Genomic DNA, 25,362 nt, shown 5'->3' with positions numbered 1-25,362 from the left:
CATCCTGTCCAGGGCTGGTCCCTGTCTTGTACCCTGAGATTCTGGGGGAGGTCCTGGACACCGGCCACCCTGAACTGGAACAAGCACCTTGGAAAATGGATGGATGGATGGATGGATGGACGGATGGACGGATATACATGCTAGTTGAAATACTAGAAGTGGCTGAGGTCTTCGCTAGAAATTTGGTGATGTTTTTGTGACCAGAGATAGATGCCTCCTAGGAAGCTCACTCTTGTTTATATAACTGAACCTCTGGTAAAACTGGCTTCGTGCCCACGGGGATTACAACTGAGATGGGAAAAGGCATGTAACGATGTAAAAATAAACTCATATTATTTTAAAAAATTAATTATCCTAAAAAAAAAATTGGCTTCGCTATGGAGTATTTTGCTTAAAGTCCAAGTTTCCTAGAACACAGAGAGGACCTACTGCACTCAAGCAGAAGACCCCCCCCACCTACCTCACGTCCTGTCACTCAGGCCATGGGGAGCGCCCCACACGGAGAGGGCTGTTGGGGCGGGTACTGCCAAACGACCATGTGTGACCCCCAAACTGTGTCAGGTGAGGCCCTGCAGCTTTTTTTCTCAGAACGCTGGGGGTGGGGGGAGCCGGCCAGGGAGGAGGGCTAAGTCCTTTGAGGACCCTCAAGTCGCCAACAAAGTCCTCCACCGCGTGAGGAAGTGGGGCTCTTGCCAACTGCCAGCACTAACCTCCAACCAGATGATGGGGTGGGGGTGCTATCTGAAAGCAGCTCCCCCACTGCATCTACTTCGCAGGTCTCCTCAGAGGACTCGGGCGTGTGGCCGTCTGGAGTGTCAGGCGCTCCGCGAGCCGCAGCCGCTGTCACCAAATACCGCCCGTGGGGAAATCTCGCGAGGACACGCAGCCGCGCACCTGGCCCCGGGGCAGCGAGGATGAGGAGGCACTGAAGCGCCAGACAGCTGGCCCCCGCGTGCTTCCGGCTGCATTTCTACGAGGAATGTCCCATGGAGATAGATATGTGCTGGCTCCTGGGCTCCAGGACCTCAAGTCGAGCTAGGTTGTAACGGGGTTCCGTGACATATTCAGCTGATCCTAGTGCTGCAATGGTGGATAGAATCCACGTTCCAAGGACAGGGAGCCTGGGCTGGCGCCAGCAGCTCTCAGGCAGCTAGCTCGTGTTCTCTAGGTGACTTCCTCCAACCACAGACTGGTGGATTGTAAAAAACCAGAAATTTCTTTCTGTCAACTCCGGTGGTTGGAAGTCCCAGACTGGGTTGCCAGCACAGTTGGGTTCTCCTAATGTTACAGGGCACCCCAATGTGATTTGGGTTGCCTGTCTGTGGGTGCGGGTGAAGACCCACAGACAGGCAACCCAATTCACATTAGGGTGCCCTGTAACAGATTATCCCAACCTGGCTGCTCAGCTCCGCCCTCTTGCCCCGGTGTGCTTCTTCTTGGTACTGATGGGATTTGGAGTTCCAGCATCTGGAGAAGGGGCGGAGTCCATGAAACCTGTACCTGTTGCAATTAGAGCGCTTTTCTGGGAGTGCAGAATGATTTCCTGTCATGGTGAAGAAGATAAGGGATCTCCTTGGGGTCTCTTTAATAGGGCACTAATCCCACTCATGAGAGTGCCACCTTCATAACCGAATCACTTCCTAAATGCTATTTAGTGAAGGATGTTCACACTCCTTCCCCTGGTTCTAGGAATGCAAGATAACTTTAAGTTTCTAATTTACAGCTATCTGATTTGCGGTTTTCTAGAAACATACAGACATAAAAAGCTACAAGACATGACATCAGAGTAATTCTCCCTCTAAATAATCATGCCTATGGCTGCTCTTTGATACTCTAAACACCTACTGTGTGTTAGGCTTAGGCTGAGCTCTAGGGATACAGAAAGGAAAAACCAGGCCCATTTATCACACAGTAATTTTTTTAAAAGATTTATTTATTTATGCACAAAGAACTGGGGTAGAGGTCAGAGGCACAGGGGGTGAGAGGATTCACCAGAGACAGAGTGAGGAGCAGAATAGGTAGATGTACTGAAATACACTGCTGAGGGTAGCAGCAGGTGGGTCAGAAGAGGTGTGCCACCCCTATTATTCAGTAATGTTTATGGAACACAGATGAACTGCCCTGGAATGGGTTCCTAAGATACTTGGGGGAGAGGGTTGTTTCATCTCAATCTTCAAATATTTCTTGACCAAAAAAAGGAAAGAAAAGAAAATAGACCTCCACTATTGGAGCTACCTCCTGAGCTCTCCCAAACAGTAGCCTGCCAAGGTCCTCTTCAGGGAAAATGTTTAGACCAGCCAAAGAAAATGGCTTGCTGCACTCTTTCACCCTACCCCGCCCCCCCACCTCTATCCCCAGGTCTCTTGGGACTTGCTATGGAACAGAGGGGCTGCTCAACCTTGCCTTCTTGGAACCAAAGACCAAGGGTCCTGAAACCACCCGTCATGTCAAGCACAGTGGGCTGGGAGTGACTAACTTGTGCCTGTGAAGCCCCACACAAAAGGCGTCTTACTGATCCATGGGGCAGCAAGGTAAATATTTAGAAAGAGAAGTCCCTTCCTTAGAAGGTCAGCCGCTTTGTCTTCTTAAGACTGAAAGGACTTGGTCTGATGGGAGGTGGGTGTCTGAATACAATGGGAAGAGCAGAGAGCAGCAGCACAGCAGCAAAACCAGTGCCACAGCCTAAGCAATGGAAGAGACCCAGCAGTGTAGAGAGAACTGAACCAACCACCAGAGTGAGAGAACGTTCCTGGAATTCTCCAGGGTAACCCTACAGACCCTTTGCACATGGCACCTTAAGACTTGTCTTCAGCTCTCAAGAGGGCTAATAATTGTGCCTAAGACAATGTCTTTATGTAAAAACAAATGTTCCCTAGTCTCCAAAGAGCAGGGCTCTAAAAAGGTCTCTGAACCCACTTGATCCTTCCTCAACCCCCTCTTTCCAACCCAAGTTGTTCTTCCCTCTTTAGTTAAACCACTTGCACAGCCAGTTTCTTCTTTAAATTAATTAATTTCTTACATCATTATAGTCCCCATAATTCTCCCACCACTATGTCAGTAGTCTCACCAGCACCATATTCCCTGTGTTCATCCCTCCCCTGTTTTGATGTCACCCCCCACCACCTTTGCTGGATGCCTCAGATCTATGGCCAGCTAGTTTTGACTTTTTCTTGACCTTTTGTTTGGTTTCTCTATTTCCACACATATATGAGATCATCTGATATTTATCTTTTTCTTTCTGATTTATTTTGGGCAGCCTGTTTCTTGAACAAGTTTCCTGGACTCTCCCCTGACAGCTGATCAGGAATTTCGAATATCTAAATTCTTCCCATTTCTCACTCTTCATCTCAGGAGTTTCCAACCTGGCTCCTAGAAGGAAAACCTTAAGCCTCCTCATAATGAGAGGCCATTTGGGTCTCATCAGGGATGTAAAGTTTTGTCTCAGAAATAATGGACTAGTTTCCACCTGTCCAAGGTAACTAAGAAGACAAGGCCTTCCTTGTGCCTGTCTTATGTTTGTCTTGGTAGATGCCAACTTGAATGGTGACTGTTAGCAGAAGCCATTAATTTACAGAAGGGAAACAGAATCCATATCTTGAAGCCTGAATGAACCCTAACTAGTCATGTCTCAACACTTTGTTTTCATAAAACTTTGTTTTATGAAAGGACTGACCCTGACTCACTGGCAAGATGTAAGGTATTGGGCCCTTCCTGGTGGCCCAATACACTATGAAGCAAAGCACTATGAAGCATTCTGCAGCCACTGCAGCACAAGTTCAATGAGGTGACCCACCCACTGCTCCCCTCAGCAATGTATTTCAGTCCATTTGCCTGTTTTGTGCCCCACTCTGTCTCTAGTGAATCCTCTCACCCCCTGCACCTCTGGCCTATGCCCCAGTTCTTGTGTGCATAAATAAATAAATCTTTCTGAAAAAGAAGAAGAAGAAGGGTACTGATGACAACTTCCCTGCCCTTCAGATCTCTCAGCAAAGCTACTGACTGAAGAAATAAATGTGAGTCCCAGGTGGCTTATGGAAAAGACTATACACTTTGGGGCTGTCTAGCGACTTGTTATATTAACCCTTGTTTTCTGTCTCCAGTGGTCCTTCAAGGAAACTGCGTTTCTTATTTGACAAAGGAGCAGAAGAGTATTAGTTCACTTCTGTAGGGCAGCATAAAAAGTGAGGAAACCTACATGAAAATATTCGTGAACAACCAGCCCTGCCATTAACCCAAGTCATTCCAATGTTAGAAGGACTGCAAGCCCTTCAGACTGGCAGGACACTCAAGGCTGCTCCCAACACTCCCACCTCTATTTCTTGATTCTTTGGAATCTATTGGCCCTCAGCCTAGAAAGTCAGTGCTTGTTCTACCAAGAGAAGTAGACAATTATCCCATGAAATACCATCCAGTATTCATCAGAACAATATTTCTGTTGTTTTTGCCAACTCTAGTCTGGGTTAAGTGATAAGTCCACATGTCTGCACGTCACCCCTGAAGATACAGAACCATCCGCACAGCCAACCCGACATATACACAGAATCAGCCACGGCCCTCTATGACTTTGAGTCTTAGCCAGTGGCTCAGGTAGAGGATGAACTGCCCAGGCTATTCCTGAATGTGTTATCTCCTGGTGCTCCAGACCCCCAGATTTCCACTGCAAGGGACAAATAGATATTAACTGTAATAGGTGTGCTAATCTGTTCCCAAACCAGGAGAGCAAAGGGTTCCCAGTAATCCTTCTCTGAAATGGGCTAGATAATGAAAATGGAGACCTCAGTAGTCGGTGAAGTGAGCGAATTGAGATGAAGGTTGAAGAGGGACAAATGCTCTCTATTAGGAAGCCACTGGAGCAGTGAATTGAAGTCACCAACACTGCTGACATTCAGTGACATTCAAACCAGGCTATCAGGCATCAAGTGGGAACCCTATGTGGAAAAATGTCACAATCCAAGTCTTCTCTTAAAAAAAAAAAAGATGTTTCTTAACTTCCTAGGTGCCTTTTTAAAAAGCCAAAGCAGGGCCCTCCCTGGTGGCGCAGCCGGTTAAAGCACAGCACTAAGAAGCTAAAGCCACTTCAGCATGAGTTCGATCCCCACCCTGGAGGTGATCCACATGACCTGGCAGACCTCTGAGGTGATCTACATGGAGTGGCAGACCTCTCCTGACCCGCTCAAAGCATATCTTTCAGCCAGCCTTCTCAGAAGCTAGTAGTAGGGCCATGAGCAGGAATTTCCCTAGCACCTACTCCATGCCTCTTACCTTTTTGGTGTCCAAGCACTGATCCTACCTCTGCCCTCAGAAACTGCCTCATCAATCACAGCCCCACACCATGAATGTCTATAGATGTACAAACTCAATGACGGAAAGGGAGGGGGGTGACCTGTTCTGGGTAGGAGATTGGTATGTGTGGCCAGGAAAGGTAGGTAAATGTTCCAATCTCAGTTTTCCCTGATGCTGCAACCTCCTGAAGTCGGTGGCATGCTTAGAAGGACTTGTGGTCTCACAACCCCTTATCCCAAAAGGGGGCTCCCTCTTAGCCCTAGGCATTCTTAGGAGCAGAGGGCACTTCCGGAAAGCATTCCCTGGGTTCCCCGAGGCTGCCTCCCTGACAGATTAGGAAATTGACTCATTAGGATTTCATCCATCTTTTCACAGCCCACCTCCCCATCTCTCACCCCCCTTTTCCACACCCCCTTTTGTGTCACTAAATCAACTTCGTCTTCTCACTGGCCTCCTTAATTAGAGGAAGGCCTGTTCTGTAAACTGGCAGACCAAAGAACCTGGAAGCACCTGGTCACCAGCACACTCACCTGCAGTACTCTCAGATGGGTGGGCTGTGGGCAGCCCAGCAGCCCCCACCTAGATGGAACAGGGGCAGGAGGCCCTGCTCCCAACCTGTCAATCACGCCTTAGTCCGCAGCTGCGTGCTCTGCAGTGCTGAAGCACTGCCACTCTGAGGGAGATAAACATCGGGAAATCTAATCCAGTGCGGCTTCAGAGATAAACAGATGTGCGGGCCGCCATCGGTCAGGAGATAACGCCCCCGCCCCGCCCCACGCGCCCGCCTGGCCCTGCACCTGCCCGAGGCGACCCGGATGAGCCCCTTGGGAGGCAGGCTGCGTCCCCCCAGCCTAGAGAAAGGGTCCCCAGAGCCGTGAGTCGGGGTGGGTGGGGGTGGAATCAGAGGAGAAAGAAACTGAGTTTGTTACAAATTCGACAGCGGGTGTTTGAAACTAACTGCTCATACTAGAATCAGGCTTTGCGGCTCTGACAAGTGACAGCAGCTTTGAGCCTGGATTGTTCTCACTGGGTCGGAATAATCACGGTGCCACTTCATTTAGTCGGTACCATTGACATTAAAGGACGTTGCCCAATGTCATCCTCTGTAAATAGTGGTGGCTGGTAAAAGCCAGCCTATTATCTGGGTTAGCAGTTTGCATAGACACTATTGGTGGGGGTGGGGGGCACTAAAGGTGGCCCCAGAAGTTTTAGGTGAGGGAAAGAGCTTTGATCACAGAGGAGCCATCTTTACCTGGGATCTGCTAGTAACCTTCCATGCTAGGGCTTGTGCTGGACACAGCTTCAAAATAACAACAGCCCAACTGACACAGCAAATAAGTGGAAATGACACCTGTTGGGAATAAGGTTGGGGGCAAGGGGGTTGGGACTGGTACTAGCAAAGGAAGGTTATTCCTTCCATGGCACTTGAGACTCCATAGCCTAGTTATGGGAGACTTCTCCGCAGAGCACCCCATATAACTCATTCATCTGTTCCACAGACACTCAGGAACACCTCTTAAGGGCCACATCTTTCTAGGCATGAAATATGGCCCATGCCCTCAAGGTAAAATTTAGGTATTTAGCAAGGATCATACACAATTGCAAGTTCTGTGTCTCCCAACTAGTGAGCCCTGTGGTTCCTGGTTCTGCCTTTGGTGAGACCTTTTCTCCCTACCCCCAGGGACTGGATTAACTGGACTATTGCAGAGATATACAAGGGTTAAAGGCCCTCTGGGGATATAGCTAATGTGGTTTGACTTCTGTCCATGAGACCATCGACCATTGAGACCATCCCATCAGACTGGAAGTCCAATGAGGGTAGGACGTAACTCACCCTATATCCTATCCCTGGTGTCAGCATCTGTGGGTAATATTGTAACAGGGTGGTCCCTAGGAAAAGGAGAAGTTCCAGGTTCCCTGCCCCACCCAGAAGTAGGGTGGAGCTGAGAAGAGCATTAGAGAGTAAGAGAAAGAATCTGAGGAAGAAGGAAGCTGGATGGAGAGCCAGTAAGAGACCTGAGGAAGCCACATGGAGCAGTAAGCATGTGATGGAGAAACCCTGCTTGTTTCTTGGCCCTGGGCTGGTTGAAAGCGATGTGGGTGAGGGACCCATGGGGAGTTGACTATGGCAGTGTTTATCTTGACTTTGATTTTTCCTCCCAGACTTGTCTGGCCATTTCTGACCCTTTTCTATAGGTCCTGGCTTGAAGGTGCTTTAGTCTTGTGGCCGGCTTTCAGGCCTTGCTTTGGGCCAATCCCTTTTGGGTGGACTTTTGCCCATGAAGGGGATGGGTAACTTCAGGTGTTTGATTTAGAAATTATATTCTTTGTCTTCTGTATTGTATACTCACTGTATTAAAGTTCCTTTTCATTAACGTATTACATGTTTTGTCTTGATGCAGAGGTGGCAGAACCTATTTAGAACAGGCAGGTTGGGGGGTGGAGTGGGGGGTGGGGTTCAGTGGTTCCTCTCTCCCTGTCCTGTAACAATATGAATGTAGGTCACACAGCTAGTGGATGAGGTGAGGGTGAAGGCCTGGCTCTCAGCACACATGCCTGCTCACATGACAGAGTACATTTAGCTTGTGGCAGATGGGTGAGAAGGGCTGGTCAGTGGACCACAGGAGGCTGTGGTCACTTTGCCACATGCTAGGGAGTAGGAATTGAGTCTGGCTTCTTTTGTTAACACTCCTTTCCTGGGTAGCCTGATCTCCAGGTCCAGAGAAGGGTCTGAAAATGCCAGAGCCACCAGGATTGGGGTTCCTTTGGCTGGGCCACACAGAGGGGGTTAACCTCTGCTGGAGAGGCTACCCACAAATATCTGGCCTGAAGCCCCTGGATCGCTGAGGGCTGTCACAGGAAGAGACTCCCCACTCCTAGAGGAGGACAGGGTGCAAGTCTATTCTCTTCTCCCCTGTGTAGAGTGCACAAAGGCTCATAGTGCGTAATAGTTAAGAACGTATTAGTCCCCTCGAGCCAGTGTGATCCCACTTTGTTTCCGTGAGGACCGAGCGCGCCTTTCATGCCATTGTGCATTAGCGATTTAGCGCAGCTTTTGTGAACCTGAAAGGAGCGGCAGCCTCTTCCGGCGCTCGCGTCCCCGCGGCATCAGGGCCGGAGGTTCCCAGCGCCATCACACCCTACAGCCGGTCTTGCGTGCGTGGCAGCTGAGGCCGAAGGCACAAACCGCTGAACCAGAGCAACCCTCAGGCCCCGCTCGCGGAGGCCCTCACCTCCTTCACTAAAGTGAAAAAATGCGTGCAGACCCTTTACCTCTACTTGGGGGTAATTGGACCGGGTTTAAAGGGCTATTGAGGCCTGGAGAGGCCGCTTCTCTCTGAATAGCTTTGTGCAATGTTTGCAGAGACATTTGCATCTGTTTGCTCTTGGGGAAACGGTCTTGAAGGCTCAGTAGCCAGAAAGTGCGAGGATTGTTTTGTCGCCCACCCCTCCCGACTCCGCTCTTCGCCGGACGGCTTCGAGAGCCCAGCAGAGGCATGCAAAACCCTCTCGGTTCAAAGATTGGGCGCCCTCGCTCTCAGTCCACATTTAAACAATTGTTGTTAACAATGCAATTTTAAGCAGAAAATCGTCTAACTAGATTAAATCCACATGACATAAAAACCAGGGAGAGAAAAGTCCGTATCGGCACAGGAGTGCAGATGCCTAACAGGATAGAAAGTGTGAAATGCATGCAGAGGTGGGGAGACAGGCAGGTGCCCTGGTCTCTCTCGAAGGACAAGGACAGGACCTCGACAGGGCCCTTCAACTCTGACGCCTCGGGAGAGGAAGGGGCTCCCGGGGGAGCAGCAAGACAGGCTAGTCTCCCACCTTCTGCGACTGAGAGCCTCAAGTCCATTCCTCGGCTCCCATCACCCTCCACCCCCTCCCCCGCAGGTCCCGCGAACTTGCTCAAGCTGTGTGTGCCCGCCCTTCCTCTCCCTCCCCAGAAGCTAGGGGCGCAGAGCTAGACTGGGGAAGCAGGAACGCCCTCTCCACTCGCGAGACTGAGCAGACAGGCTCTTTAATAGAAACGAATCAAAGTCAGGCCTTAGAAAGCCATTGCTATGGCAGCGGAGTTCTCTGAAAGCGACAAAGCCCAGAGCCCCTCCTTCCCTTCCCCGCCCTGCCCTGCGTTCTCCTAACCCCCCCCCCTCTGCCCCAGCCCTGCCTGGAGCCACGCTCGGAGCGCGCTCGGACGGGTTAATCACTGTAAAAACAAAGAGATGAAAGGCTCTCCAATTGGGTAGCTCTAGGCGGCCTCCTCCCGGGTCTAGGGAGAGGGCAGGAGGGGGCCGCTGGGGCCTAGCTTCCCTGGAGAGCTAGGAAGGCTCTCCAGCCCTCAGCCGGGTGGGAGCCAGGTCCCACCATCCCCAGGCAACACCGCCCACACAATCTGGCGCCTCCTGAAGGGTCTTCGAGGCTGTTGGATCAGCAGAGACCGTCCCAGCTTCCACCCACACTCTTGCCCGGACTCCCCCACCGTCCCCCCACCCCCACCCCCACCCTCAAAGCTAAGCACAAAACCCTGGGCTTTTTCAAGATCCCTAAGGAAATGTTTGGGGTAGGGAGGCAGGAGAGGGAGGGAAGGCCTGTGAATCACTAGCTCTAAAAAACAGAACAACCACACAATGGAAATTAATAAACATTTATTTAATAAACATTTATTTGTAATATGATAACCTATCCATTTGTCAATTGTAAATCAATTTATGTCATTCTATAAAAAATTAAATTTAAAATGGGATCTGCAGGCATTTTTATGTCTTTGCTATGATGTGGGGGGGGTGCAAGAGGAGTTTTTTTTTTTAAGATTTATTTATTTATGCATACAGAACTGGGGCATAGGCCAGAGGTGGTGAGAGTATTCACCAGAGACAGAGCAGGGAGCAGAACAGGCAAACTAAAGTACACTGCTGAGGGGAGTGTACTGAGGGCAGGCCGGTCTGCCGCACCATGTGGGTCACCTCCGGGGCTGGTGGGGATCGAACTCATGCTGAAGTGGCTTTTATCTTCTAAGTGTTGTGCTTTAACCCGCTGCACCACCAGGGAGGGCCCACAAAAGGAGATTTTTTTAAATATTTATTTATTTGTGCATACAGAACTGGGGTACAGGCCAGAGGAGCAGGGGCGGCGAGAGGCTTCACCAGAGACAGAGTGGCGGATCGATGAAGTACACTGCTGAGGGGAGCAGTGGGCGGGTCAGGAGAGGTCTGCCACACCATGTGGTCACCTCTGGGGCAGGTGGGAATCGAACTCATGCGGAGGTGGCTTTAGATTCTCAGTGCTGTGCTTTAACCCACTGCGCCACCAGGGAAGGCCACAAAAGGAGTTTTTTTTTTTTTTTTAAAGATTTATCTTTTTATTAATATGGAACTGGGGTGCACAGGCCAGAGATGCGGAGGGTGAGAGGATTCACCAGAGACAGAGTGGGGAGCAGAACAGGCAGATCGACAAGTACACTGCTGAGGGAGCAGCTCAGTGGGTGGGCCAGGAGAGGTCTGCCTTGCCATGTGGATCTCCTCCTGGGCAGGCAGGGATCGAACTCATGCGGAAGTGGCTTTAGCTTCTCAGTGCTGTGCTTTAACCCGCTGGGCCACCAGGGAGGGCCACAAAAGGAGTTTTTAAAGGCAGCAAAGTTTCTGTGGCCACTCCACCTGGAAGCAAGGGGTGTGGAGTGCAAAGTTGGTGGGTCCCTGTTTATTCTGTAACTGGTCCATTGGGGTCCCTGGCTCTGCCTCACAGCTCATCTTAGTCCCACTCTCCTGCTTTCAGAAAGACTGTCAGGGTTCTCAGACACCTTCCTTCCCACCCCATCTCCTTTAATGAGATGAGGACCCTGAGCTGGGAAGCAAGGCAGAGATATGTCTGGTCATTCCTCTGCAAAAGGCCAGGCAGGCATGGGCTTATGGTGTCCAACTAGTAGTCTTTCCTTCCACCCAGTTCAGAGTTGCTGCCCTATGGAGGATGAAGCAGTGTGCGGGAAGAGCATGAAGAGACTCTTCTCCATAGGCCTGGGTCCAGACCTCCACAGAAAGAGTTGGGCTTTCCAGAAACTATCTTTGAGGTATGGGAAGCCCGCAGGCTCCTGGCGGTATCTGGGAGCTGATGCTGGTCTTGGAGCCTCACTGCGTGTGTGTGTGTGTGTGTGTGTGTGTGTGTACACGCACATATATTTGTATGTGCGTATCTTTTAAGCCTGGAGTTCCAGGACCACCGCAGTGCCCAGAGTCATGTAAACCAGTGTCATCCATTCTCTTTGCTATTTTATTAAATTTCCCAAAGTAAGAAGAGCAGCAACCCCCCGCCCCCGCTCCATCCATTCCTAACAGATACATCACACAACCAAATTCATTACATTAAAGCTCTGATTTAGGGTCTCGAGACTCGGACCCTAAATTTTCCCATGGTCAAGAATAATAGTAAGAAAAAAATGTCTTCCTGTTTCTGGGCCTCAGTATCCCTATAATAATAATGAAATTCATGGAAAACTCTGGATAGTGAACAGAAGGAGAAGTGGCAAGAAAGGCCCACCCCTGGCCTGAGTGAGGCCAGTCAGCTGTCCCAGCCGTGTGGGTGCTTGGGGTGAGCAGTGGTATCCTCTGTGGTCACCCAGTGTGAGACAGCTCTGCCGTCCTCAGTGCTTATACTGGACAGTTTCCTCTCTCTGGTTTTGATGAGGCCACTTAACTGGAGCCTCCAGGCACTTCTAGGGGGTCTGTGAAGCAAGGTCCCAATGACAGATTTGGGGAGGGAAGAGATAGTCTCCATGAGCTTTGCTCTCAGCCCACCCTCCCAGCTCCCGACCCTCCACCCCACTTGAATGAGCAAAGCTTTCTCTGTCCTGTTTGCTTCTCTGGGGACTGCCATCTGTCCCTGATTACCACATCCATCACTGCTGATGAGGGGGTTGCTGAGCCCCAGTGGGGAGGGAATAGTGTGGGGTCACCAGCCCCAATTCAGTCTCCAAAACCCCCATAGGAAGGCTGCTCATCCATTTCCCTTTTGCCTGCACTGGGCACAGTTCCTGCCTAGGACTCTATTCCAGGTCCAGATGGGAATGCTGCCAGGGTCCAGGCCATCAGAGTAATATCTCCATCTGCCTTTCACATCTCACTTTCACATCTACTTTCTTTCCTGGAGACACAAGCTTTTCACACACACACTCACCCCTCTTTTCCTCTTGGGAGAACAAAACAATGGGATGGACACTGTCTTCTGACTCTTGTGGAACGTCAAACCCAGGCCCCAAAGCCAGGGTCAACCTAGAGCATGAAGCTTGAGTTGCAGGAGAGGCACATCTCATCATCAAGAGGGCTTTTTTTTTTTTTTTTACAAAAGTTTATTTTTACATCATTTTGTACATTTTTTTCCCCATCTCAATTGTAATCCCTGTGGGTTTCCCATCACCAAGTCACCCGTGTGCCATCACCATAATCCTGTGCATTTCCATTCCCCCCCACTGTTTTTTTATCCCATTCCCCAATCCACCCCCACAAAATGTCTCTGGTCCATGGTTGTTCATTATTTTTGTTATTTTCTTGCCTGGTCCATTATACTCCTGCTATGAGTGAAACCATCTGGTATTTTTCTTTCTCTTTCTGGCTTATCTCACTAAGTATGATCTTTTCCAGCTCCATCCAAGTTGCTGCAAAAGACATGTGTTTCTCTTTTTTGGTTGCTGAGTAATATTCCATTGTGTCTATGTACCACATCTTTTTTATCCAGTCATCTACTTTTGGGTATTTGGGCTGCTTCCATGTTTTTCCAATTATAAATAAAGCAGCAATAAACATAGGGGTACAGGTATCTTTTTCAATCAGTGTTTTTGTGTCTTTTGGGTAGATACCTAGGAGTGGGACTGCTGGGTGCTAGAGAAGCTCCATGTTTAGCAGTTTAAGGAACCTCCCAACAGTTTTCCATAGTGGTTGTACTAGTTTGCATTCCCACCAGCAGTGCAGGAGAGTTCCTTTTTCTCCACATCCTCGCCAACATTTGTTGTTGCTAGTTGTTTGAAGATGTGCCATTCTCACTGGGGTGAGGTGGTATCTCATTGTGGTTTTAATTTGCATCTCCCTTATGATGAGTGATGTTGAACATTTTTTCATATGCTTGTTGGCCATCTGCATTTCAAGAGGGCTTTTGTTTAAAATCCCAGAGTCTGAATCCAAGGTCTGGCTCAAACCCAGCTCACCTCTACCTTCAGTGGCTCATCGTAAAAGCACCTGTGCCCACAATATCACAAATGTCCGTGGTTCTGTAACAGTGTGATACCCATAGAAAGGGGTGGGGGGTCCCCTGTCCCACTCAAGGAAGGGTGGAGCTGAGCATTGAGAAGCTGAAGAAGACTAGAAAGAGACAGAAGGAGAGGACTAGAGGGGGACATGGAGCAGAGAGGTATGTGAAGAAGCTATGCTTACTTCTCGGCCTTGGGCTTGTGCCAGGGACTTGGGGGAACCCGGAAGGAGACATTCGAAAGGTGAGAGACCCGTGGGGAGGCTGCTACTAGCAGCCTTTTCTTGACTTGGATTCGGATTTTGCTCTTTTCCTTCCAGACTTACCTGGTCCCTTTCACGCCTTTCCTATGGGCCCCACCAGAAGGTGCTTTAGATGTGGGCAAAGCTTTGGGACTTTAGTCGCCCTGCTTGGGGCCAAGTCTGGCTGGACACTTACCCATGAGGGGATGGATGGATGAGTTCGGGTGCTTCATATCTCTATTGCATACTAATTGTAATAAAATTTGTGGAAAGTTTTACACAGTAAGAGTATGCTTTTATTTTATGTGGTGGATGGCAGAAGACACTTAAAGGAGTCAGGTTTGGGGGTACAGTTTTCCCTGTAACAGTTTTGCAATTCATTATCAAGATGCTCATCACACTCAATGTTCCCTTCTCTTTTCTCATTATTTTTAGTCATTTATTAGGCATCTATATTTAGACATTGGTCTAAGTGTCTAAACCTTATGCTAACCTCATGGACACTTCACCCTGACCCGTTTCTAGAGAGTGACCCCAGAGAAGCACAAAAAGCCTGAAAAATCTGCCAAGTTTTGCAGTCTGTTATGGACCCAAGACTGATCCTTATTCCTTAATCAGTTGGCTCAGGTTGGCCCAAGAGCTTTGCTAAAAAGCCCCAAAAGGACCTCATTTCTGTGTCCACATCTGATGTCTTTTCCTCAGGATGGTGGCCTTCTTTCTACCCACTAAGAGGGGTAAGAGCATTGCCAGAGAAGTCCATGACCTTTACTCATGAGGGGGCAGGACAGCCCAAGTAATTGGCTTCCCCTATCTCCTCCATCTGGCTTGTACCCTCTATTCTCATCACAGTGCAGCCTCCATGGCCTGCCTACAGTCATTCACAAAATTCCAGGTGCCCTTCCTGTGTGATGCCCACACCTCTGGGCCACAGAGCTGGCAAGGATGTCCCCATTCTGATAGGTGACCTTAACACTGCGCCCAACTTGTCAGAGGCAAGCAGGTAGAAGAAGACCATCAGCCTCAAGCTGGGATCTCACCTGAGGATGGGCCCTGGTAGACTCCAGTCTGCTGAACCAGAACTACTCAGATGGGCAGCTGGGAGGAACTGAGGTTCAACTTGGGATCATCCCCCTCATTGTTTCATCAAAGACCTGTAGGGTCTGCCCTGGTTCCTAAGGTCCCCAGAAAAAACATGATGCAGCCCCCATCCGGAAAGCTGGCCAACGCCAGCCACCTACTCTGTGATCTGCCTTGGCTAGCCTAACTTCCTCTCACTGCTCAAGAAAAGATAGACATATACAGACACAAATGGACAAAGGCATTGAGCTACCTGCCATTTACTGTCAATCAATTGGCTCAGGTTGGATAAGGGATCAGTAGCCAGTAGGAGCCAACACTAAATCCAAGTTCCCAGTTGGAAAATGGACACCCAGAGAGGCAATGATTTGGCCCAAATAGGAACCAGATAGTTAATAAGAAAATGGGAGTGATGGTCCACACTAGGTGCATGAAGCTTCCTTAGCAAATGAATGGACATTCCCTGCAGGCCTTTCTCTGCTCTAGGTTTCAGGAAAATACCTGCGAGAGATACTTGTCTCAGGGCTGATGGGTGACCTTCTAGGGTTAAGGCTTAACCCCTCTTAACCTTTGATCTCTAGCCATCAGTCCCCTCTTGGCCTCAACTCCTTCTCCCAGGCTAAGTGAGTACAAATCTGGCATAAGTCTGCACAGAGGCCACCTGGGGGTTAGGGAGGCCAAGAGGCCCAGTGGGACAGAGCCCCTTTAAGCTGATCAGATCAGCTTTACCCCAGCGAAGGGAACCCCGGAGGGAGTGAGGTGCCCCTCCCCACTTGCTCTGTAGGACAGTTGGCCTCCCACCATGGCCCCTCAGACCACATTCCCCAGCCCATAGCTGGGATGAGCAAAATGCTCCCAGAACTGGGGGAACAGCATCTGGGTTTGAAAATCCCACAAACCTCTGTAGAATCTCTTCCAGGGGAGCTCAAGGCTGGAGAGGCTCCCAAGGAGATGGGAACTTTTAGCCTACTTGAAAGAACAAACAACTTTCAAGTGGTATCTGGAGCACCTATTTCATTGAAAACTCTTGTTATGTTAATGAAAGATCCTTCTTCTTTATTTAATAGGGCACATCTCCAAAAGACCCCCTTGAGGCTGCTCGTGTCTCTTGATGCTGCCTTTGTGTGTAAGTGACTAAAAGTGCACCAGCACTCAGAAAAATGGGGCTGGGTCTTCACAGTGTACCCAGCAGCCATTCCCCTGAATTAGAAGTGACTGGAAAGGATCGGTTTCCAGCCTCTCATCTGTTTAGCAGTCACTTCAAGGAAACTTATTCCTTCTGGGAACACCGCTGTGAGGCAGACAGCCAGCCAGGGGAAAAATGTCAAACTGCACAGAGGATGCCTCAAGTTGTGTCACAGAGCTCTCTGCATGAGGCCCCAAATCTGACAGGCTGGTTCTGTCTTCATGCTGCACTCACTGGGCAGGATACGATATGTAACCTGTAAAAGCACCTTCTAGCCAGGACCCATAGAAAAGGGTCAGAAATGGCAAGACAAGAGTGGGAGGAAAAGAGCAAAATCAAAGTCAAGATAAATGCTGCCATAGTCAACTCCCCACGGGTCTCTCATCCACGTTGCTGTCAACCAGTCCAGGGCCAAGAAATAAACACGGTTTCTTCATATGTCTCCCTTTGCTCCATGTGGCTTCTTCAGGTCTCCTTTTGGTTCTCCATCCTGCTTCCTTCTTCCTTAGACTCCTTCTCTCCTCTGCTTTTTCTCTTCTCAGTTCCACCCTCCTCTGGGTGGGGCAGGGAACCTGGAATGTCCCTTTTCCTGGGAACCACCCTGTTACAATAATGTGGGATCCCAGTCTGAATCAGTGTCCCTAAAAGAGGAGGAAGAAAAAAATGATCTCTCTTCTCCCCTCTTCTCTCCTTTTCTCCCTTCCCTACCTCCAACTTCCAGAATTGTGAGAAAATTAGTTTCTGTTGTTTAAGTCCCCCAGTCAATGATATTTTGTTATGCAGCCTCAGCTGACTAATGCACCTTCTCTGTCCATGCCACAGGCTTCTCACCTGTAAAATGGGAATAATAATAGTGATACTTTCATTAAGGAAGCCTGGTCAGTGTCAGGAAGCATGGTAAAGGCACAGTAAATGTCATTTATCACCATCAGGATTGCATTTCTATGGTACAGTGCATTCAGTGTACTGTAATACTAGTGAGGGTGCCAACCCAGATGCAGACCCCAAATGATGCTGTATCCTAAGGCAAGTTAGGGATAATCAGGCAGCTTGAGGGACCTCAGAAGAGTTAAGGGAGGCTCCAAAAACAAGGGCAACAAATTCCAAAGGGGACTAATCAAACAACCCTGGACTAGGGGCAACAGGACATTCAGGAACATGGACAATAAAGAAAAAGGACTCTTAAGATAAGGGCTGGGACACAGAGACTTAGTCCTGGATGCTGAGACATTGAGACAATGAGTGCAACCACCGAAAACTAACCAATCACAGAGACGGGTGGAGCTTTAGCGTAATCAGGGAAAGAAGGTCTATATTCCCTCACACACAACTCTACCTGGGCTCCCATGACCCTCCTGGCCTGCTTCCACCAGTCTGGGAATCCCACTTTATTTCTGTTCCTTTTCTCCTCAATAAACTTTTTCTTTCTCTAAACCAATTTGCCTCTTGGCTTGCTTGCCTGAGCGTCTGTGAAATTCCTGCTGCAGCTTCATGAGACACCAACCCATGGTGTTCTAGAGGCCGGGACTCAGCGCTGCACTGCACCCCGGGCCCCATTCCTGGCCTGGAGACTCGGCCTGGAAACCTGACATTTCAGTATCAGTGCAGTAGTCTAGAGAAGCACAGCCTCTTAGAAGTCTTCTGGGGCCCAAAGAGGCTTTGTTGCCCCCCCCCCCGCACCTCCCACCCTCTGTTCTTGGGGAGTGGGGTGGGATTGGGGGTAGGGGCAGAGATCACAATAGAATCAGGGATAAATAGCCAGCAGGAGGAAACAGCTGTAAGATGGGGCTCACCTGTGCCCCATGGCCCCCTCCTCTTACCTCAGCCCATTCTGGGGCCACGCAGGGGCAGGATGCTCACACAGAGCGAGGAGAAGGCCGTTGCCTTGGGGAAGAGAAAGCCCTCAAGAGCAGGCCACTGATCTCAAAGGGAAATAATGGGATTTTCTGGGATTCACATTGATCCCCAAAGGAGAAAAGCTTCTGTTTGCCTTTTTTAAGCCGCCAAACAAGGAACTAAAGCCTCTTTCAGCCTTGAGTCAGGGCTGTCCTCTCTGAAGTCCTTATTATCCCTGGGGCACCAGGACAACAGGCCCCAGTGCCCAGCCCTCCACACAGGGAGCTTTCCGTGGGCAGAGGCTTGCCTCGTTTCCTAGCGACCGACACCTCATTGGACTGGCACCTGCACCTTGACTCATAGTTCCTGACTGTGGCCTGGTGAGGGCCTGACTGCTGTGCTTGGTCTACTCAAGAACATGTTTCTGAGTGCAGAAGAATTCTAGCTCTGCAAGTCACCAGATGCCACATATACATCACCCTTGCTCCCCAACGATACCAGTGATGACAACAGTCAGAGTAGTAACAGAGCTGCTAGTTCGCAACCGATAATACTCCAGAACTAGCTTCCTCTTCAGGGCTCACCACCAAAGAGCTCAGCATTTGCTAAGACAGATGCTCCCCAAAGAGGTGCTCACAGCTCCAAGCCAGGCCATGTGATGACAGTGAACTTCACTCCTTGCCACTGAACCCTCTCACAGTCACACTCCAGATGAGTCGTCATCCACTGCTGCTCCACCTCTGAAACCTCCCAATACATTTACACACACACACACACACACACACACACACACACACACACACACACTCACACACTCGTGCCCACATGCCTAGACGCCAAACTTAAACCCCAGCTCTCTCTCTGTCCAACTATTGTATTTCGCTCCCTGGGACACTACTCTATCCCAATTGGTCTCCACAACCTTGGTCGACTTCCTTAAACTCAACAAAACAAACCCATTCTCCTTGACCTCCGGTCCCCTGCCAGCCCCCCAGTCCAGGAATCTCAGAAGCCTCTCCCTCTTCTTTCACTTCTTCTTCCCCTCCATCTTCCTTTGCAGATTTGACTTCTAAATATTTCAGCTTCAAAATTGAACTATATTTCAGTGAAGTTCACACTTCACAGAGCAGTTGGAAATAGAGTCAAAATTCCCTTTTTGGGTACACAAGGCATGAGACTTGCCCACCCTTCTGGCGTCAGCTTTCATCAGAGGCCCCCGCACCAACACAATGCGTGTACACAGACAGACTACTCTCTTCCAGCCCTGTGTGCACTCTGCACACAGCCCTCTTTGTGTGAAAGGGCTTTCCCCTCCTGGGTGGATGGCCAGAGCCTGTTCATTTTTTAAGACATCTCATGTGCCACCTTTTCCAAGAATCTTTCCCTAATCACCACCACTTCCTGGGTTATGTGTCTATGGCTGAGACTGCTGTTTTCTTTCCCTAAGGCAATGGAAATTTTAACTGGGTAAAAGATAAAGAGAAAAACTACATTTCCCAGCTGCCATTTTAACAAGATGTGGTCATGTGACTACATTCTGGCCAATGGAATCTAAGCAAAAGTAGCATCTGGCAGACTCCAGCAGCAGTTCCTAAGAAAGCTGGAGTGTGTGCCCTTTGCCACTCCCCTAGGGCTATGCTCTTCTGGATGGGGGTGGGGGGGCTTGGGGGTATATTGAGAGGCCCCCAAAGGCCATGAAATTGCAGTGGTGACCTTACCTTGAGGAAGAACTGATGGAATGGGGAGCACGCTGAAGCTCTCACCATACTGCCTTTGGACTTCTGGCTGCCTGCTGGGTATTGTGAGTCATCAGGCCTTAGGATTATCTCTGATCCCAGTACTCTTACAGGTGTGGGGTATGTACACCTGGGGGGGTTTGCGGTTGGCGGGGGGGGTTTCTGGTGGGAAGTCATCCACAGACCTCCACTAACACTGTCAGTGCAGGATTAGCCCAAGCCAGCTCCTCCCCAACCAAATGTTTCCATCCTTCTCTCAGTGACCAAGTCTGCTGTCCCCACCCCAACCCATCTGTAGTTGCAGCTTAGTGATGACACCTAAATGTCTACTCCCATGACATTCTTGTCTAGGAAGTCTACTGTGACCAGGTTGATAGGCCATATTTGTCATCTGAGACCTGTGGGCTCAAATCCTAGATCTGTCACTCTACCTGTTTCATCCAACAAGCATTATCTGAGTGCCTGTTCTGTGCCAGGCACTATGCTAAGTCCTGGAAGTAAAGTGCTGATAGAACAAGGAGAAAACAGCACATATTCTGCCCTTATGGAGCTTAGAATCTGGTAGGGAAACAGATTTTTAACCACTGCTTGTGTTGATCTTTTGGTGAATCTCTTGCTAGTCAGAAGAGTTAACAAATGCTGAGATTTCTGTGGATGAGGAAATTCTTCCCTGGTTAAGGAAGTGGGATACTTGGTAGAAGGATGTGAGGAACTTCATATTGGAAGAGGGGCAAAAATATATTCCACTCAGTGAAAACAGTTTGTGCAAAGGCCCTGTGGTTGGCAGGAGAGTGCTCTATACTAGAGACTGAAAAGAAAGCCAATGTATCTTTATTGCAGAAAATATGAAGTATGAAGCAGAGATGAGACTGGAAAGGTAAGCAGGGGCCAGAGCCCCAAAGAGCCCTTGGCAGAGGACGGAGGTGAAGTAAGGGTTCCCAAGATTGGTTTATGCTTTTGAAAGGCTATTCAGTTACAAACAATATAGTGTGAACAAGTCACACCTCTCTTACCCTCATTTTGCTGCTCTATTATATGATGGTGACTTGAGCTCGTGGAGAGCATTAAATGAGGCTCTGAGTGTAGCATATGACACAGTGTAGGGCCCATGGTAATATCCCAGCCCAGGAGAGCTGCCACTCCTGGGGGCTGAGACTGTGCTGGGCCCAGGGTAGGCAGCACTGAGAAGTGGGCCCTATTCACTGGGCCTCTTACTGAGTGAGCCCTAAGGCTCCTGGAGTGCTGCACTGGCTTCCTAAGGACACAAGAACTAAAGGCATTCAGAAAAAGGGAGTCGGAGAAGCAAGGACCAGGGTCAGAGGTCATGGTCCACAGCCAGAGTAGGGAGGAGAAGGGCAGCAGAAGAGGCCTGGCTTCCTGGGCAGGATGTAGCTCACACAGGCCTCAATTCAGGGATGGTAGCACAGGGGCTGTTGCCATTCTGCAAACAAGGAAGTGGAGGCCAGGAAGGTGAATTTCTTCCTTAGGACCACTTAGCTAGCAAGTGGCCAGGCTGTGACTCCAGACTTATAACTTCTAGAGCCGACTCCCTTGGAGCCAGATTCATATCAACAAAGAGGGGCGGAGGTACGGGTAGGGGCCGTGAACCCAAGAGGGAAAGAGAGAAGCTCATAACAGCCAGGCCCACCCCAGAGTTGTCCTGGCGTGGCCTTCTCAGGCCTGATTGTCCAGCTTTTCCTGGGTGACCACCAAATTGAATTCTTCTCTCTCTAGCCCAAATCATCCTGGAGTAAATCCTACTCCTGATATCCTGACAGAACTGAAGCCTTCCTGGAGGAGGTGAGAGTGATGCTAAACCTTGAAGGATGGGCAAGATTTAGCAAGGCAATTCTAGGTGGAGTCCCATCAGATCCAAACACCAGAAACCAGAACGGTGACTGCACAGCGTAATTGGGGACTGGCAGCAGTTACCATGAGGGGGAGGCAGGAGGGAGGGGGGATTGGGACATGCCCTTGGGACCAGCTCCTGGGGGGCCTGGAACATCAAGCAAAGGAGCCAATTTTTTCATTCTTTAGACAATGGTGTATGAGCAGAAGACTCACAACATAAAAGTTCCTCTCATTATGGAGATGGACTTGGGGAGGGAGTGAGCAGAAACCAGGTCAGTGCCTTGGAAGCCCATTGAGGCAGGTGTTTGCCTGGCGGCTGGTGGGCAGGATGAGGCAGGTGCAGAAGGCTTTGGCCCTGGCCCATCCCCTCCCGGCAAAGGCTCTCCAAGGCCTGACTTTGGCCCAGCTTGCTCCCCTGCTGATGGCTTCTGCCCCCATCTCCGCCCCCTGCCCCCCCCCCCAAGCTAATCAGCTTAGGATGGCAGAAAATGAAGGTTAGAGCTGCAAAGCTCTCACTCTCTACAGCTACAAATTAACACTTCAATTAAAAGCCTGCCAAGCCAGACTTGACAACCACACTCTCACTGGGTGAGGATTTAATTAGGACATGGTAGGGAGGAGCAGAGAGGAGGTGACCTTGGGAGGCCCCACCTGAGCTGACCATCTCTGCCAGCCTATTGTCTCCAGCCCACAGGCTTGCTCAGACTGTGGGCTTGAGACCACCGAGCTCACTGGCAGCAGCAGAGTTTCTCAAGATGCAACAAAATCCCCTTAAAAGGGAGGGGGTCTTCTCAAAAATACCTATTCCTGGAACTCACGCCAGTGTCCTTAAGGTCAGCCCAGGGTTCAGCACTTGTAAGCATTCCAGGGCAGGTTCTGATGCCTGTGAGTGTCTGATAACTAACATGCTGGTAGGTTGTGAATGTAATGGAGTGGGCCCAGATGAGCAGCATTTTTAACAATGGAATAGAGCACCAAAATAGAAAGTACCAGCAGGCATGACAAGGAGTGGGAGAGATACTATTTTGTGAAAATCCTGCTTTAATTATGTGTGTGTGTTGGGTTCTTATGACACACACATGCACACACATTTCTACACTCAGAGTAAAAGAAGAGTTTGAAAAATCCTTTATTCACTCACCGCTCTTCAGCAACAAAGAGGTGCCAACATCTCATTCAAGGATGCGTGTCCGGAAATAAAACCCACCACTTCTGTCCCTCCGAGCTTGCTGATCTCAGTTTGCCCACCCTCCCCCCTGCAGGTAGGTCGGAGGGTGCAGTCTCATTCCAGGTCCCACGGGGGTGGGTGTCAGAAGGGACCCCCAAAGAGACCTGAATTGGGGCTTGTACTGATGACAGGCACAGAGCCCCCAAGTCAGCCTCCCAGCCACTCTGGAAAGCCTGAGGCAACACCAAAAGGTCAAAGCACAGCCCTTGCTTGGGAGCAAGAGAAACAGGTACATGTCAGGGCCAGAGCAGGTCACAAGACAGCAGAGCAAAGGCAGGGAGGGATGGAGGGAAGGCCTGAGTGTGCAGGAGGGTGGGGCAGCGCCTGGCTGCCTTCCTGAGCTCCCATTCCCCAATCCTTGGGGGGGTGGGGGGTGGGGTGGAGTGGGGGGCACACCATCCCTGCCCTCTCTGCCTTGGAAATCCCTTTGAGTTGCAGAGGGCAGATGGGGGTCAGAGACTGATGAGCTCTGGCCCCAGCCCTGTTTGAAATCGAAGAGTCCTGGGCCAGGGGCGAGTGCGGAGAGGTGGGGTCGCCACCTCCAGGGCAGTGGCATCCCCTGGCCTGGGCTGGCCGGTTGCTAGGGCCCCTCTTTGGAGGCATCAGGTTATAGGGCCGCATGGAGCAGCCCATCTGCCGGCTAACTTCTCACTTTCCCCCTAAGGCTGCCTGTGACCCGGCTCCGCAGGCTCTGGCCCGTGTGTAAAGTGGCGGGGGGCCTTTATTCCCACTGAGCCCCTTCTCAGCAGCCCGGCAGCCAAACTGCTCTTGGATTACATTTTGATGAGTTTTCAATTTAGGCCCAGCAGACAAGGGAAGGGAGGGGATGGGGGTGAGGGGGTGGGGGCGGGCAGGGGAGCCTGTGGAATAAATGCAACAGATGGGTGCAATTGTGCAGCCCAGGCAAATGAAGGAAGACATCTGTAGCTCCCGAATACTGGTGGTCTGAAACGCAATTAGCCCTCTGTGAAAGGGGCCCCTCGCAGCCCCCTGGGCCAATCCCCTCCGAGGCACTGCTCACGTTACAATGGCCTTGACCACAATCCATTGAGCAGAAAAAGGAAAAAAGAAAAGAAAGAAAGAAAGAAAGATTAATCCAGGAGTTGCTGGGCGGTGGGGCTGCAAGGAGAGCCGCTTTGCTGGAAAGGAAAGGTTACTTACGTTTCTGCCTTTCTCTCTTTTCTTCTCCATCTATCTACTACTGTAGGTTCTTATTAAAGAGGAGGAAAGAGAGGCGTGTCTTATTTTCTGGCTTGGTGAGGCGATGTGGGCCCACATCTTGAATGGTTATTAATCTGAAAATGGCTCGGAAACCTCAATTTTCAGTGGACTTGTTTGGAAAATAATGACAGAAGACACAAGTCCCTGTGGTTGAGTGTGGGCCCCACCTCCTGGCCCCTGAGGGGTGAGAAAGTTGTTATGTGATAAGACCCCTTCTGCACGTGATAATTACAATGGCCGCCTGAGTTTCAGGGGGCTGTCTCAGGCGGCTGGAAATGGGAGGGTTCTGCCTCTTCTCGACCCTCCGGAGACCAGCTGAGGCCTGGAGCAGGCCAGGTCTCCTCCAACCTTACATGGCTATGATTGGCGGTGCCTGGTAGCTAAGGGGGAGGCCCTGTTCCTGGGTGTTGGGGCACCTTTAGAAGACCTTCCTGGCAGACTCCCTCCTGGTTCCTGGTTGTTTAGCATAATCTTGCAAGTTCCATTCATATTACAAACGGCAGGACTTCAACCTTTTTGTTCCTGAGTAGTATTCCCTTATGTATAGAACACATCATCCAATCTCATCACCCATCACTGGATGTTTTCACAGTTTGCTGTTGTCAATAGTGCTGCGATGAACATAGGGTGTATATCCTTTTTTGAATTAGTGTTTTTATATTCTATGGGCAGATACATAGACGTATAAAGCCTGGATCATATGATAGATCCATTTTGAACTTTTGGAGAAACTTCCATCCTGTTCCATAGTGACTCACCAGTTTACATAATCACTAACAGTGATTATGCAAGGGTTCATTTTTCTCCACACCATCGATCACCACACTCATTTTGTGCAGCCCAACTTATTCTCATTAAAACACATTCAGGATCTAGGATAAATGTCTGAAGACTCTACACAAAACTGTTATAATAAATTCAGTAAAGTAGCAGCATACAAAATCAATATTTAAAAATCAGTTGTATATCTATATAGGATTAAAAATATATCAGAAAAAAATTATGAAAACAACCCTACTTACTATAATATCGATAAGAATGAAATATTTAGGGATAAATTTAAGGGAAGACCTATATGTTGAAAACTGTAAGGCATTCATGAAAGAAATTGAAGAAGAAACAAATAAATAGAAATATTTTCAGTGCTCATGGGCTGAAAGAATAGTTAAAACGTTCATACTACCCAAAGCAATCTAGAGATTCAGTGTAGTCTCTATCAAAATTATTACTTATAATAGCCAAAGTTGTTTTGTTTCCAAAACAAAACTTAATAAAGAAAATGTGATACACACACACACACACACACTCATATAGGAATATTATTCTGCCTTAAAAAAGAAGAAAATTCTCTCATTTGTGGCAAAAAGTATTATTTTTAGTGAAATACATCAGAGAAAGACAAATAATGCATTGTGTCAGTTATCTGTGAATTTTTAAAAAAAGATTTATTTATTTATTCGTACAGAA

This window comes from Condylura cristata, unplaced genomic scaffold (assembly GCF_000260355.1).
Source record: "Condylura cristata isolate star-nosed mole 26May11 unplaced genomic scaffold, ConCri1.0 scaffold00021, whole genome shotgun sequence".
Classification (NCBI taxonomy): domain Eukaryota; kingdom Metazoa; phylum Chordata; class Mammalia; order Eulipotyphla; family Talpidae; genus Condylura; species Condylura cristata.
This window is presented reverse-complemented; position numbering follows the sequence as displayed.